Below are 17,453 nucleotides of genomic sequence, written 5' to 3' on the forward strand. Positions count from 1 at the left end.
TCTGTGGGAATCCACAATATCATCTTACTTTATAGGATTTCAGGAAAAGCAATTCTGTGGCCACAAGACTTGGGTTTCCTGCCCTATAAACACATACTCTTTAAAGTATCTTTAATTTGTAAGCTTGTTGCTATAAGATCTTTTGGCACTTAAGGGACTTAAATGAGCAAAAAGGCAGTACATCAATCAGATGAATATAATGAATTTAATAAGGCAGAACTACTTATGTATTTACTACGGTTACATGGGATATATGTATTTACAAACATAATAAACAACAATACACGATAAGGCATCGATGAACGAGAAATGTATAGAGTGTGGACAATGGAAACACGTGTGAGAGGGGAAGGGACAGAGAGAGAGAGAGAGAGAGAGAGAGCATTGGCAACATTCCCCTGACAGTCCCCTGCCTGTGACAACACGAAAACATCATCTTAATGCTTCTTAGAAGCTCTATAAAGAGATATACTTAAGTTTCTGGGTCTCTCTGTGTCGCGGCATTCCTGCGCGTGCGTGAGCGGAGTCCTTTAGGAAGCGTCACTGGGTGCTGCTTGGCGCGCGTTGAACGGAGTTTCCAAGTCTTTGGGGTAACATTACCAAAGGAAAATAGTTCGGCTAAGTTTGTTTCACTTTGTGGAAGTGAACAGAGTCGACTACGGAAAACAAAACTTTGACTAACAAAGAAAAGAAATAAAGATCTCTACGGGGAAATCACGCGGAGTTAACGTCACATCTTCGCATGGCTGGTGAAGAAGCGTGTGTGCGTCTCTCGCCACGTGGTCACGTGCGCGTGTTTCTCCTTCAAAACGAGCGCGCGCTCGTTTAAAGGTCCCTTGTAGATGGATTTGCTGAAGAGATATGTCACGCGGTGTTCTTTTCACTCGTCGATTTGAATTAAACACGGAGACTTATCTAAGACTGAAAAACACAAACTAAACTAGAAACAAATAAAAGAAAGGCGAAGAGCTCGCCCGGAGGCGAGACCTTACATTTTGACAGTCAAAAGTAACAGAGAGACGAGCGGAGGGGGGAAGCGTCATTTATCACCTTGGAGAAATCTGGCCTCTTCCTGTTGACTTGGCCAATTAGAGGGTTGGAATTTCACAGGCGGGACTTTGGTTTTTATTGCTCTTTGTCTAAGAGAGAGACATTTGAAACCGACGAAATTAGGGTGTTTCAGAGCAGAATCTTCACAATTCTTATAATACTAATGTGTCACAAGTTTAGCAAAATGTAATGTCAATTAACAAATGGGGAATGAAGATTGGAGTTTATCAAGACCAAACTTGCCACAAATGGATTTGGTTAAACATTAGTTGGCCAAGTTTAAAACATTATCGCTTTAGAGTTGTCGAGAAACATAGACCAAACCACAAAAAGGCAACTCATGAAATAGGGAACTTAGATACATTGTTCATACAATTCTCAAGTGGATATATAATAGCATATACTGTATATATATATGAATACAGGATTCATTTCTCCTCCTTGGTTAGAATTCAGAGAGGGTGGCAGTTCTGTGAACATTCCTTTGGGTCGTAAACGCCGTTATCTAAGAACACCAGTGATGTTAGTTTTGGTCTCTTTTCACTCCAAAGATGGAAAACATAGTAAACTATATTTTTCATTAACTTCTTACATATATTTGGCTCGAGCAAGTTGAGCGATTTCGTTTAATACCAATCACTCCGTGTTTGTTACGCATACAAGGATATATATAAACTCTTAGACCTTTATAGAAGTCCGCAAGGTTCAACTACATAACTAACAGTCCTAGATAGACAGGATACAGTATAAACTTCAAACATACAGGAATACATCATGTTTACATTTCATAATCACTCATTTCTGGGTTTTAATGTTATAGATGCATATATGTGTGTGTGTGTGTGTGTGTGTGTGTGTGTGTTGTCCATTTGCGCATCTGGCATTCCTTCCTCGCTGGGGGGGGGTTTGGAGATAACGGTCTTCTTGGATGTTGGCTCGCGAACAAATCAGGATCGCGCGAGGATCTCTGTGGGGACTCATTACGCTGTAAAGGTGTCACAAACTAATCTACCCTCCAGACTGGCTGGCGCTAACGGAAGATTTAGAATTGGAAGAGTTATAGGTTGGGGCTTTAGAAACCCCTGTTAACGTGTGTTTATTGTGTTAAGGAATGCTGACTCCATGATTCTGCGCTCATACCCTACAGTCCCCCTTTTCATCGGATGACGTCTCTGTGGAGACATCATCGGACGACAATCATCACAATGGCGGATGGCAGGTGAATCATGAGGGTTTTTGTAGCAGGTGGTTATTGAGGCTGAGGGCTCAGCTCGATGAGATTCAAAGCGGTGTCTGGTGTGATCCCCTCTTTCCGGGGGTTCCGTCGGAAACCTCCAGACACGGCTTTCGTGAGCTTGGCTGTCGATGTTCGCATCTCGTTGAGCCTCCTATACAGGATGAAGGCCAGGCCTAGTGACAGGATGTGGCTGACTACCATAGAGATACACAGCGCGGTGTCGGCTGCGGTCCAGGCTTGGACAACAGGTGAGGTGTATTTGTAGAGGGTCAGTTGGCGTGGTGACGGCGGAAGCCAGCACCGTTTGGACAAGGCTTAAGGGTATCAGTTACGGTGGAATCCTTCCCATGGCTAGGCTGTCAATGGAAGAGCTCACCTCCCGCAGCATGTCTGCCATCAGGGCTGTGACCAGCTGAGTTTGAGCAAAGTCATTCTGGAAAACCGTAAACAGCTGTTTCATAGAGTTCACGGTCTGGTTCAGCAGGACGCTGTGAGTGTTGAGAACCACCACAGTTCCCCTCAAAGTCTTGCCGATGGTCTGAAGGGAGACACTTTGTGTGTTGAGTTGCTCTTTTATCTGTGGGATTTCAGTCCGGATTTCGGCCACGTGCCGTCTCACGGTGGCTAAGTTCACTGAGTTGACACTAGACATACCGATGTTAAACAGAGTTCCGACGGCAGCGGCGGCTCAGAGCAAAGCTCCAAGGAACCGTTTGGAGCGGCGGTTGTGTCCACTTAGCTCCGCTTGTCTGACAGTCATTTTCTCAAGTTGGTTGAGCATGTGCCTGACATCGGCCTCAGCGTGAGTGAGGGAGTCCTCTGTCCATCGGGCACCGGCCCAACTGTATTGGGCCACTGCGCTGGGGTAATGTGCTCAGTAAACATTACGCGGGTCAAGTCGAACATATACTTTCTGGGTGTGGGTCCGGCAGTTGGTGATCAGGAGTCCCGGTTGTTCCCTCAGGACGATGCCTGATGCCGGACCTGGTGAGATGATCTCCGATTGCAGCTGGCCACTGGTCGACTGAAGGCACAGGATGGCAAACCACAGCAGCATCCTGGTAAAAGTGAAAGGGAGAGAGAAAGAGAAAGGGAGGAAAAATTTCAGCGAGTGTCGTCCTTGGTTGGCTAGGACAGTCTTTCCGCTTTTGAGGACGCCGGTATGCCACTTGGTTCGGTGTCTTGCAAGTGTCTCTGGTGCTGCGGTGTGCAGCACATGGTGCGTCATGGGCATACATTGGCATGACCCCCCTTTTGCACTGTGGCACCACAAGCTGTGGCGCAGTGATGGCATCAGGTGCAGAACGCTGAATGTTGTCTTGTGCACGCAGCATCTGCCGTAGACGTCGGTTGTCTGGGGCATTGGTTGTCGGTGGGTGCAGACGGCGTTCGTGGGTGGTTGGAGGGGTATGAGAGGTGGTTTCTCATAGTGTCCATTGTTTGTCATAGTCTTTGGTAAGCTGGAACGTTAAGGTCAGGTTAAGCAGAGGCTCTGTGACATTTTGTCGCACTTGGGGTGAGACTAATGCATGACCCTAAAAGTTCAGAACCAAGGTTTAATGGGTTCGCTAGGAATGTAGCATAAAGCTATGCGTTTCACGTGTATCTAGCTAGTGAAGTGTGTCTTGTATCCTTATCATCTTAGCTGTGGATGTTAGGAGGCTAAGACTTATGTGGTTCCGAGAGTATTTCCCGGAAAGGGCATAGCCGAGATGAAATAACTGACTTAAGATGGTTCTTATGACTAAATTATTTCTCAGGACTTAACTAGTGGTTCACTACGGCTTGACGAAGTGAATGATAGGGGGAAAAAGGACAGCTTTCCTATTCAAATTAGGCTTATTATCAATCCTCAGGACTATAGTTATGCCCTAGTAATCGTTGAAATTACTTGTGTTGCAGGGTCATAAAAATTAGTGCACTTGTTGAAAATAAACAAAATCACAAATAAAGGTGTCTCTGTTTCCTTTCTGGGCCCTATGGGAAATGGAACCACATTCCAACAAGAGAGGAAATGGAATTGAATCATATAGATGACCGAAAAGACAAGGTAATAGCTGAATGCTATTATTATTAAAGTAAAAATAAAAATAAAACGTGGGTGGGTGGTCAAAACAGCGGGAATGATCTGAATGTGAGAATAGTCAGTAGCACTAGTGACTAAACTTTGAATTCGCTTGGACCAACACTCGATGGTGGGTTACAGCGGTTGCGTGTTCACGACCACTTTGTGTGTCCCTTCAAATGTTTAGTCAACATGCTGATGAAAATTCTCATTACTATACAGATTCTTCTCTAGCTACACATTTTACATGTACTTAAGCTTAAGTTTAATTGGCGATTTAGCCTACAGTGCTCAGCAAGGCCTATGCCTAAACTAGTGAAGGTGAACTTTAGCTGAGCAGAATTGAAAGTACGGAAAGTGAAGAATTACAAACCCTAACTGGGGTTAAAGAAAGTATTCTAGAATACTTTGGGCTGTATAAACAGCAGCTGTAATTAAGGCTTAAAGTAAATGATGCTAACTGCTAACTGTAGAAGTTATTATTTAGCTTAGCCTAAGCGGGATGGATGTTAGGTTAGCCTAGCCTAAGCTAGATGGATGCTAGGTTAGGATAGCTTAGCCTAAGCTGGATGGATGGATGCTAGGTTAGGTTAGCTTAGCCTAAGCTGGATGGACGCTAGGTTAGGTTAGCTTAGCCACCTAGGCTGGTTTGTTTACAACGTGACATCACGAGTTAGCACTTCCTGTGACAAGTCATTGTCATGGGAACTAGAGCATGTCAGAACAATTCGACAGTACCTGAAGAATGTCTGCACCTTTTAACGGGTTAAAAGGGTTATAAGGGGGCGCCTATACTTTAAAGTCTTTTGAGAACTTGACGTTACATTAAGTAAAATGCGACTGTGTTTTGGCATTTGCTAGTTTTACTCATGTAACTCTTCTCTTTACTTTACACAACTTATTCTATTTGTTTACCAAGTAAGGAAATAGATTTGCTGTAAGTCAAAGGTTGTCTAAGCATCTATAGTTACGTCCCTCTCATGCACCAATGCTGGCTCTTCTGCGAGTAAACAGTTTTGATCGCTAGGTAGCTCTCTGCTTGTAGATGCAGCTAAAATTTTTAGGTGAATTACATCAATCTAACAATAATTTGTAAGGCCTTTACATTGTAGAAAGGGGAGCATCACCCAGGTCTACGTATATATAACACTGTCCTGAGCTTCCTTTGTCAGAAGCAGGTTTAGCAATACTGCAATTTGGATTTCTTTAACCAAAGCAGGATAGATATCGGTACAGTTTACAAGCTGCTGAGATGAGATTTTTTTTTTTTTTTGTCAAACAGACGCTTTACTGCTGAACTTACTTATATTATTTGGAAATCTAAGACTCTTTCACTTACAGTAGAGATGTCAATTCCAGCTATTGTTTTATCTGCATTTAGACAAGCCAGCAACCAGTGATCAAAATGCTTATCGCATGTTGTGTTCCGTTTGGATTGCAATGATCAAATTAAACCTGTAGGTTAACAGTAGTTTCAACTCAGGTGGTTTTCCTACACTATGGCGTCAAGGTGACGTATGCCTTATTTGGAGCTAGGGTTTCCTGTAACCCTTTATTGTCATGGAAACTAATGTTTAGCAGTGTCATTTCAACCAGCATGTAGCAAATGTTTTTTTTCGAAAAAGTTGTGCATAGTGTGTTGGCAGGTGAGGCATACACGTCCATTCAAGATTTTCTTTAAATCAGTTAAATTCTAAATTGTCTAATGCAGAGTCTTGCTTCTCTTCGAGCACACATTTTCATCTACTTTAAAAGTTTTATGTTTTATGCTGACCAGGGACCCTTTTACAGAGTCTTGCATTATGTTCATTCTGTGTGCCTTCTGGTTTTGCAGTTCGGAAACAATGGGATCTTAGGGGACCCTTTCTGAGGAGGCCTTATGTGTTAGAGGCCTTCTGTATCAGTTCACGCATCGTTGAGCAGCATTTCTTGGTCTCTGGTGAGCTGGAAGGTGCAGGGTAGTGAACTTGAATCTTGACTTGGTGCTGAGGCTGTGTACCCATGGATGGCTGCTGGAGTTCCTGGGAACTACTTGTTCGAGCCGGATGTTGTTCTGGCTGTACGACTGCACGTTCAGCTGTCACGTTTGGGGTATAAGAGTTCGATCTTTGCTCTTAGCTTTAGTGCCGAGTCTTTCAAAGGGCTGAGCTGACATTAAAGTGAGGTCTGAGCCGGTGTCTACCAGGGCTTCCAAGCTCACCTCATTTTCCAAAGTGATGGCTAGGTAGAGTTTCCGGGCCACCCCCTTTTTCGATCAGGTTCCCCAGGAGTCTTAGCGTAGGGGCTGGTGTGGTGATCGATGGGCGGTTAGGGCCGGTCTTGTGTAGTTCTCTGCGGAGACAGACAGACAAGCAGCATTTCTAGGTATTTTGGGCTTTTGGACCCAGCTGTGGGAAACTGTGCTGTGTCGCTCAGGCTGTGCAGCTGTCAGCTGTGGTGGCTGGGTGATGCTGTCATTTTTGTGATGTGACAGTTAGCTCTGTGCTCTGAGGCTGACAAGCAGTGTTCTGGTTGCCTGGTTCAGGTCTTACGCTTAGACATAGGATGTCTGTCTTGTCCCTCTTGTCTCCTTTGGAAAGTCTTTTGTGAAGAAGCACTTTCAGCGACTTCAGGGTCTCAGCTGTCTCAGATGTGGCGGCACTGTTTTTTTCTGATGTGGGTTCAGACTTGTGCTTACCAGTGGCATGTCGAGAGGGGTTCCGCTCTGGGCTGTCTGGGCTTGATGGTCTGGTCGATGGGGCTCGGCTCTTTCTGGGCCATTGGTCGGTTTCCCACCTGGCTCCACCTTTTGGGTGGTCGGGTGGTTGTTGCAGGTCCCAGAATCTGTCAAAGCCCTCGCTCTGGTGTCTTGGACGAGCACCATCGCAGTAGTGCTGCCCTCTGTTGGCCTGGAACGGTCTTGACTCTCTGTAAACAGGGCTATGGTGTTGTGGGGCGCCCTCTAGAGGCAGCTCTGAGTAGGGCTCAGAGACAGGGTAGATTGTGGGGTTTTTCAAAGTCTTTTCGGACACAGTCTTTTGCTTTGTGTAAGCTTCTTTTAGCTGTTGAGTAGTCATGCTATGTGGTCAGGCCAGGATGTCTAGATGATGACTCACTGTGGGGTGCAGATTTCGGAGAGACAAAGTTCTGAAGTTGAAATCATCCTCCATGCCGGACTGATTGAGGTCCATGGCTGTGATTAGTCTTTGGTCTGATTCTGGATCAGAGAATTCTTTAGTGAAGGCCTGCCGCAGCGGCTGGTAGTCCGACTTGACTGTCTCTGGTTGACGGTCGAGGGAGCTGCGCGCATCACGACTGGACGTGATTCTGAGCAGGTACAATCTGTCCCAAGCGGTGACGTTGGTAACAGTTTGTAAGTGAAAGTCAATGTCCTGCGGATGGCGTGCACGTTGTGGCCTCCTGCATGGTTCGAAGTGAACATAGGGATGTTTCTGGCCAGCTTGTTAAGTCTTTTGGGAGCCATGCCGTGGTTAGTGGCCGGGGCTCTCCTGGAAAGGCTCTTCCCCCCTCGCTGCTGACGGGGGTTCTTGTGGGCTGGCTGGTGATGTTTTGAACAGTGGGCTTTCACCCCCCTGTACAGCTCTGGGTTCTTGGCTGAAAGGTGCGGACTGGCTGGTCAGGGAAACTTTGTGGTGTGCGTTTCCCCTTCCCGGTCCTTCTGCAGTCTATAAGAGGGTTTCAACTCTGTGTGAACGGTGTCAAGTTCGTGTTCGAGATCTGGTCTCTGCTGAACGTGCTTGTGGATGGTAGCACGGGCCTCTTGCGAGTTTCTTTCGCAGGCCGTGGCTTTCGAGTCTCTTTAAGTTCAGTCTCTGCTCTTTGCAAGGGGCTTCACTTTTGTCGGAGTTTCTCGTTGAGTTCCTCTCTGGTTCTTTTCTCTGACTGCACTCTTTGGTCTATGTGCAGATGAAGATCAGATAGGGCAGTTTGAAGTCTTTCCACTTCCTTCTGTAGCTCGGGGTCGTTGTCATCCTCGGCTTGCATCCTTAGCGTTGCAACTTCGTGCTCCAGGGCGATGCGGCTCCTTTCGTGGAGACGTGCTTGTGCGATCAGCTGGCAAGTGAGGTTGACGTGTCTGACCGGTCTTTGTCGTGGGAGCTTTGGCTTGGTTTGTGCGCCATCAACCTGTCCACGTCTGCGATGCTCTTGGCTCGGGGCTCTGAGTCACTGGCGACCTTGGTCAGGAATGGAGGTTTCATGAATCTCAGCCATGTCTCCAGGTTGTCCCAGCGGGTTGTGGGACTCTAGGACCGGAACATACTGGCTTCACTGTGGGCGAGAGGAACACAACACACACACAGAGAGACCAATGGAACTAAATTGCCCCTTGGGGATTAATAAAGCTATCTGTACCTGTATGCAGGTTCGTTCTACGTTTAACAAGCTATAATACGGGCTATCCCGCGTATGAAAATTTTGGTTAACTGATGCCGACAGTTAAATCATTTGGTAGGACAATTTGGTTAGGTCAGCATGGGCCTGAATAAAGATTTTTAACGGGGCGGTAGCTTAGGGGTCACCTGTTGATGCTAACGGCTTGGTTATCAAACTATTATTCAGCGTTCCTTGTTGTCTCAGATAGGTTCTGTCTCTAAGTGAACTGAAAGGAGCAGAGCACAACAGAAAAGAGCAATGGCAAGATGGCAAAGTTTTAAGTAACATGCAACCATCCAAGATGGAAAGGTCTGTAATGAAATGGCGTTAATAGTACACAGGAAGTGTTACAGGGGAAGAGGAGGCCTAAGCCTGCGATTTGTGGCTAGGAGAGTAGGAGGGCGCCAAACACTTCAATGACCGGGGGAATCTCTAGATTCTGTGGCCAATACTAAGTGATGGATTTAATACCTTTTCTAGTTTCCCTGGGGTGAACTGAGGTCATTCGGGTTGGAGTCAGCATTTTGGTTGGTCTCTCTGTCGTCCCCAAACACTTGACAGCAGTGTCCCGGGCCCTTCCGCATATCTGTACCGATGTGTGCCCTCACGCAACCCGACCTTGAACACAACCGGCAGTGCCAAATTGGTGATGTCGTGTTGCGGGCTGCACCAACGGAGAAATACAGGAAAGTCCGAGACCCGTGCTCAGTCAGCGCTGGTGACGCAGGTCAGACGAACCAGCCAGCTGGACCCCAAGCAGAGATGACTGTCAAATCACCACAGCACGAGAGAAATTTCTACCTACAAACACAAAACAGGATGAAGGACAAGTGAACCTCAACGTGAATGAAAGCTCTCTCTATCTAAATCAAATTGAGTGTCTATTTTTTGTAGAAAAATCAAAGGCAACGGTTTTACTAAAATTATGGTACAAACAAAAAGGGAATTATGACAATGTTAATTATCAGAACAACCTAGCCTCCACTCAGAGAAGAGATTAAGTGCAGCAGGAAGAGCACAGGAGGAAGCAAGCTGTAGTGGCGCGTTTGGGCCACTAAGGGTTTGGGCCACTTCCTCCTAGTGGTCAACCTGGCTGACAGAGAACTTGATTTAAATTGCATTCAAACTGGTTTAAATACAATTCAAATCAAGCGTATGCATAGATGTTAAGTAACTTCTAGAATAGTAAGGATACAGTTGTCATAACGTATCAAATACATAACGTAACGTATCAAATCAAAATTATTAAAAATAATTTGAAAAAGGAAATATAGTAATAAAGCCATAAAACCATTCCCAACAGGAAAGGAGACTTAATTCAAATTGATCTTGAAATTTGTTTGTTTCAAACCAAATTTGATTAAGTGTAGGAAATTAAAGGTTGGCATTATATTTGATGATGATCACGACTACGGTGAGGTATCAATGATAATAACCAAAATAAAACCAACTGGGAGAAAGCCACTTCAGAAAAGAATGATGTTAGGAACTAAGTGATGAGCTGACGTAGAGGGGGGAGGCCACAAGGGGCGCATTCCTCCTAAGTGGTCATCAGAAACTGGTACTGCTTACTTTTAAATTTTAAATTCAACTGTGGTTTGAACCAAATTCAAAATAAGTGTACACAGTCGGGAGTGAAATCATGTTAGTAAAACTGGAACTTGCACATGCATTGAAAGTTAGAAACACAATTTCAGAAATTCACTGGAAAAATCTGAAATTGTGATGAGAGAGATTGTTTAGGAAAAGACGGCCTCGTTACTAGTGTCCACGAGATGGCGCCATTTCGCTCATGGAGGGTAAAGTCAGGGGGCGGTGCGTAATTCGAGAACTGTCAAGCACTTAGGCCTCAGTGCTGCCCTCTAGTGTTTGTCAGCGGAATAACAAACACCCTGCTTCCATGTGTGATTCAAATTTGAGCGTGCAGACGCTTTGTTTTCTGTAAGATCACACTTATCCAAAATAAAATCTCAGCGTTTTTTTTTTTTTCAGCTATATTTAACAAAACGGCGTGGCAGGAATTTTTTCTACACACACACATAGGGACAACCGGAATTAGGCATCGGTTTTTCAATTCCCACATAAACAATTAGCGCTATTATTCACACGTGTTTGCTTATGAATTTTAAACCTCGGCGGGTTTTTTATATTCGACACACGTGTGCACGGAAGGATTTCTTCGCTTCCACACACTAATATGGACAACAGGAATTATACGTCTGTCGTTCGGATCCAAATAACATTTATCAAATAGCACTTATGATTAAAAATGTTTTTCGGTTTTGGATTTTTTTGGTGCTATATTTTAACAAACACGTCTGGCAGGATTGCTTCGCTGCGTCGTGCAAAAATAAAACAGGAAATATTCGTCTGTTTTTTCGACTCCCATGACATATTATCAAATAGCACTTATGATTAAATATGCTTTAGGTTTTTTACAATTGAGTAGCTACGTCAATGTTTAACCAGGAGTTCATCGTTAATCTAACGATTATAATATCAGGCCTTTCTTAAGAATAGTGAAAGAGCATCGTTTCACTAAATCTAGTCTTCACCCTGACAGAAGAATCTCGTTCGGACAGGGGAGTTTAACATTAAAATGTCACAATTCAAAAGAGGTTTCTTCGTCTTTTGTTGGACAAATTTAATACTATGAAACGTCTCGGTTACGTATGTAACCCTCGTTCCCTGAGTAGGGAACGGAGACGTTACGTCGGATGACGACGAATGGGGTTTCGCTTAGAACACCTATCAACTTCGAGTATTACAAAACGAGCCAATGGCAAAGAAATGCCATGGGTCTGCGGAATTTGCATGACGTAACTCCGCCCCACCTCGTGGGTATAAAAGGAGGACGCCAGCAACAGGCAGATATGTTTCTTCGCTGAGGAGCCAAGACTGAGCTCAGGCGATCCCCGCGGTACAGCGGAAAGTGGCAGGCAGACGTAACGTCTCCGTTCCCTACTCAGGGAACGAGGGTTACATACGTAACCGAGACGTTCCCTTTCGTTGTCACTCCGAGTTACGTCGGATGACGACGAATGGGGTTACCAGTCTAATCACGCCACCTTCTCAGCTGTCTTCCAGTGCCCTGCGTAAATCTGAGATCCCTGTCGTGAGACTGGCACGGACGAAGGACTCCTATTTAGCACAGGAATACCAAGGTACACTGGGGAGCATATCCCAAAGTTTAGGGGAAATATGCAATTACTGCCAACCCAGAGGGGGGGGGACTTAGAGAATACACATATGACCCGAAGGAGACATATGGAGAACACTGGGGTGTCCAGCCGCAGGTGGAATATTTCAACCCCAGGGGTGGCAAGGTGGCTTGCCAAGGGAAAGACACACGCTCAGAGAGGCTTACAGTGGAAATACACATGTGGGGGTCGCTCAGAGGAGGGACCATGCACACGGGAGGCACCTAGCCGACGCACAGGCAATAGACACTGGCGCCAACGTCAGGAGTGCTGGAGGAACTCAGGGCTTTTCGGGGAAGCTCACCTGAGGAGAATATCGCACGTATCCAGTCCGTGGAGTGGAATGGCGAGCAAGCGAAGACACCTGAGCGGGTCCAGTACTAGCTGGTTGAAGCGAGTACATGAGAGGACACTGGCTCCACTCGGAGATTGTAGAATCTGGCGAATGTGTTAGGTGTCGCCCAGCCTGCAGCTCTGCAGATGTCTGTTAGCGAGGCGCCATGCGCTAGAGCCCAAGAGGATGCCACACTCCGGGTGGAGTGGGCGGTCACACCAAGGGGGCACGGTCGACCTTGCTGCTGGTATGCCAAGGCAATGGCGTCCACTATCCAGTGAGACAACCTTTGCTTGGAGAGAGCCTTTCCCTTCAGCTTCCCACCATAACAGACAAAGAGCTGGTCTGAGGTCCTGAAACACTGCGTCCTGTCTACATAGGCGCGGAGGGCGCGTACTGGACAGAGCAGTGCCAAGGCTGGGTCTGCCTCCTCCGGGGGCAGCGCTTGCAGGTTCACCACCTGGTCCCGGAAGGGAGTGGTAGGAACCTTGGGCACATATCCAGGCCGGGGTCTCAGGAACACGTGAGAGTAAGCCGGCCCAAATTCCAGGCACGCTTCGTCAACGGAGAATGCATGCAAGTCCCCCACCCTCTTGATGGAGGCCAATGCAACCAGGAGCGCTGTCTTCATAGACAGGAACTTAAGCTCCAGAGATTGCAAAGGCTCAAAGGGAGCACTCTGCAGGGCAGTTAGAACCACTGAGAGGTCCCAAGAGGGAACGAGAGGAGGACGAGGAGGATTCAGTCTCCTCGCTCCTCTCAGGAACCTGATGATCAGGTTGTGCCTTCCAACAGACTTACCTTCGACTGGGTCATGGTGTGCGGCAATAGCGGCAACATAGACTTTCAGGGTGGAGGGAGACAGCCTTCGCTCCAGCCTATCTTGAAGGAAGGAAAGCACGACACTAATCGAACATCTCCGGGGGTCTTCTTGAAGAGAAGAGCACCAGTTGACGAAGAGGTTCCACTTCAACGCGTAGACGTGTCTCGTGGACGACGCTCTAGCGGAAGTGATGGTAGCCGCCACCGTAGGTGGAAGGGTACTCAAACCTGCTTCGTCCCGTCCAGGAGCCACACGTGGAGGTTCCAAAGATCGGGACGAGGGTGCCATAGGGTGCCCCGTCCCTGAGAAAGGAGGTCCTTCCTCAGGGGAATCGGCCAGGGACGTGCTGTCGCGAGGAGTACTAGTTCGGAGAACCCGGTCCGGGCGGGCCAGTATGGCGCGACCACAATGACCTGCTCCTCGTCCTCCCTGACCTTGCGCAGGGTCTGCGCAAGAAGGCTCACTGGGGGAAACGCATATTTGCGGCCCCGCGGCTAGCTGTGCGCCAGTGCATCCGTGCCGAGCGTGCCCTCGGTCAGGGAATAGCCCAGGGCGCAATGGGTCGAGTCGTGAGAGGCAAACAGATCTATCTGTGCGTCCCCGAACTGGTCCCAAATCAGCTGAACCGACTGGGGATGGAGTCGCCAATCTCCCGGGAGGGGCTGAAGCCGTGAGAGCTCGTCGGCTGCACAGTTCAGGGCTCCAGGGATGTAAATGGCATGAAGCGACCTCAGATGCTTCTGACTCCATATGAGGAGGTGGCGGGCGAGTTGCGACATACGGCGGGAGCGTAGACCACCTTGATGGTTGATGTACGCTACAGTGGCGGTATTGTCTGAACGGACTAGTACGTGTTGGTTCTTGAGCACGGCCCGGAAGCGGCGCAGAGCAGACGTACGGCCAGCAACTCGAGGCAATTGGTGTGCCAGAGGCGACGGGGTCCTGTCCAGGAGCCCGCGGCAGCACGTCCATTGCACATGGCACCCCAGCCCGTGGAGGAGGCATCTGTCGTTACAACAACATGCCGCGAAGCTCGTTCCAGGGGCACTCCGGCCCGTAGAAAACTGAGGTTCGACCACGGGGTGAAGGTCTGACGGCAGGTCGGAGTAACTGTTACTCGGAGGGTGCCGTGTTGCCATGCCCACCTCGGGACTCGGTCGCGAAGCCAAAGCTGAAGCGGTCTCATATGAAGCAATCCGAGCGGCGTTGCCTCGGCTGCAGAAGCCATATGCCCAGGAGCCTCTGAAAAAGTTTCAGTGGAACCGCACTCTTGCCCTCGAACTGTTCTATCTTTCAGGCAAGTCAGCAGTGACTGCGCGCGCGCTAGCTCGTAAGCTGCGCGGACATGGCGACCGAGTCGATATCCATACCGAGAAAAGAGATCCTCTGCACGGGGCAAAGTTTGCTCTTCTCCCAGTTGACCCGAAGGCCCAGACGAGCTAGGTGCCGAAGCACTAGGTCCCTGTGTTCGCAACCTGAACTCGAGAGTGAGCTATGATCAGCCAGTCGTCGATATAACTCAGGATGCGAACCCCGTGTTCCCGAAGGGGAACAAGGGCAGCCTCGACGACCTTCGTGAAGATGCGAGGAGACAGGGCTAGCCCGAAAGGGAAAACCGCGTACTGGATGCCTGCCCCTGAAAGAAAACCGAAGGAACGGTCTGTGTCAAGGAGAATAGAGACATGAAGTAGGCGTCCTTCAGGTCGATCGCTGCAAACCAATCCTAGGCCGTATGCATTCGAAAACGCGTTTGAGCATCTTGAACGGCATCCTGTGAAGGGAGCGGTTCAGCACGCGCAAGTCCAGGATTGGCCGTAACCCACCGGTTTTATTAGGGACAATGAAGTAGGGGCTGAGAAGCCGGCTGACCTCATCTCGGCTGGAGGGACAGTCTCGATTGCGCCCTTCGCCAGCAGGGTGGCAATCTCTGCTCTCCTGATGGGGGCATAGCCACCAACAAAAGTGGAGCGGACTCCCCAAGTGGGGAGGAGACCGTGCGAACTGAATCGCATAGCCGAGCCTGATGGTCCGCGCGACCCAGCGGGACAGACGGGGAAGCTCTAACCAGGCTCCCAGGAACTGAACCAGCGGGATCATGCGACCACAGGCGTCCCCCCGGAGGGGCAGCGAAGCGGAGTAACTGGCCCAGACGTGGACGGCATAGCGGCCCGATGTGGGGGCACAGTTAGCAACCGCGCCCTAGCAGAGGGGCCAGGGGAGGACCAGGCTGGTCGTCCCGCGGGGGCCTGCTCTGCCAGGGGTCTGGCGACAGAGGGGGACAGGGGCGAAGCGGTCCGTGGACGGCACGCCATGTCAACCACCTCTGGGACAGAGGGGGACGAGGACGGCTTGTGGGCGGCGCTCTGTGACGTCCGAGAACTCTGTGCTCAGAGACGGGAGAATCAGCTCTTTGGAGAATAAGGATTCTTCCCCGGCCCTCCCCGGGGAAAGGAGTGGTCCTGCTACCAACTCCTGGAAAGAACTGAGTCCCATCTCTGAGGAGCCCAACTCAAGAGCGCCGCTTAACCCGGCGTGTAGCGGGGTGCGGGGCTGGAGAGGACTGTGGCGTCCGGCCGCGGCCCCCAGAGCCGGCCCGTGAACGGGCGGGGTGGGAGCCGCGGGAGGGCGCCCTCGGCGGTGGGCAGACCGAGGGATCTGAGCGGACGGCGGGGCCGTCGGGACAGAATCAACCTCAGTCTGCTCCATCGCCGAGGTGCCCGTCTCACGAGCGCCGCTTAACCCGGCGTGTAGCGGGGGGCGGGGCTGGAGAGGGCTGTGGCGTCCGCCCGCGGCCCCCAGAGCCGGCCCGTGAACGGGCGGGGTGGGAGCCGCGGGAGGGCGCCTTCGGCGGTGGGCAGACGAGGGATCTGAGCGGACGGCGGGGCCGTCGGGACAGAATCAACCTCACTCTGCTCATGGGCGGCTGAGAGCTTTTGGGCAAGCCCTCAACCGCACCGCCGAAGAGGCCGACCTGGGATATGGGAATGTCGGACAGACGGGTCCGCGCGACATCCAGCACATCAGACAGGTTCAGCCACAGACTGGTGAGCATCACCTGACCCAGGGAGCGTACGGCCACTTTCGTCGCTCAGAGAGCAAGGTCAGTGGCGGCGCGCAGCTCAGTGAAGAGCCCTGGGTCAGTCCCGCCCTCGTGCAGGTCCATGAGCATCTGGGTCAGGTGGACCAGCAGAATGACCATGGCATGCAGTGAGGCGGCTGCCAGTCCCGTGGCGCTATAGGATCTCGCCACAAGCGTAGACGAAAACCTACAGGCCACGGGCGGGTGCTTAGGATTGCGCCGAGAAGAAGCACTCTGAGGACACATAGCATCGCAACAGAGCGTTCAGCCGGGGGAACCCCAGTGTACCCAAGGGCAGCGGCCCCATCGAGGGGAGGAAAGGCGGATGAGATCAGCGAGCGGTCCTGAGAAGACAAGGGGGTCTTCTAGGACTTCGAGATCTCATCATGCACGTCCGGGAAGAGAGGTATTGGGGTTTGCCACGGACGAGGGTCGGCGGCCTTACCCAAAACCAATCGTCCCAGGAAAGCATGGCCGTCATCTCCGGATCAGACTCAGGCACAGCCGTATGCACACCGGAAGGTGGCAGCTGTGACGAGCCCTCACTTCCAGAAGACTCAAGCCCACCTAGTGATGCTGCAACAGACATGGCATCTTCCTCTGTAGCTTCAACTGAAACACGCGGGCCACCAGAGGGTAGACTCGCGGGAATCAGCAGTTCACTAGCGGGCACCGTCATTGAAGAGGGGGGCTGGGGTCACGGACACATAGTCGGCGCCTTGTTCCAGACCGTAACCCTCAGGTCACCCTGGCCACCCGCCGAGATCGGGGGGTGGATGAGGGGACTCTCACTCTTGCGAGTTCACCGAGTCTCGACCTATTTATGACGCGATGATCACGTTCCCTTGCGAGAACATGAGTCACCCACGAGCGCTGTTCAAGCATGACCAAACACACTAGACAGCGCTCGTGCCCATCAGAGTCCGATACCAGTCCGCTGCAACCAGAAATGCACGGGCGAGCCGTCTTTAAAAAGACGTGCCGCGTGCGAGCTCTTTTATGAGAGGAGAGAAAAAACTCCGCGATGTTGAAGCGCACAGGGAGACACACACACACTGGCAGATTACTGCACAGATCAGCAGGCACTGTGAGCTCGCTGCAGATCGCCGTCACACCAACACCGGAGAGAGAAGCTCGTCTCGTAGAGCGAAGTCAGAGATGACTGTGGAGTGAAGAAATGCTCTTGGCTCCGAAGCGAAAACATATCTGCCTGTTGCTGGCGTCCTCCTTTTATACCCACGAGGTGGGGCGGAGTTACGTCATGCAAATTCCGCAGACCCATGGCATTTCT

The sequence above is a fragment of the Siphateles boraxobius genome, unplaced genomic scaffold, assembly GCF_051911475.1.
Source record: "Siphateles boraxobius isolate OS27281-9 unplaced genomic scaffold, OSU_SipBor_1 12, whole genome shotgun sequence".
NCBI lineage: Eukaryota > Metazoa > Chordata > Actinopteri > Cypriniformes > Leuciscidae > Siphateles > Siphateles boraxobius.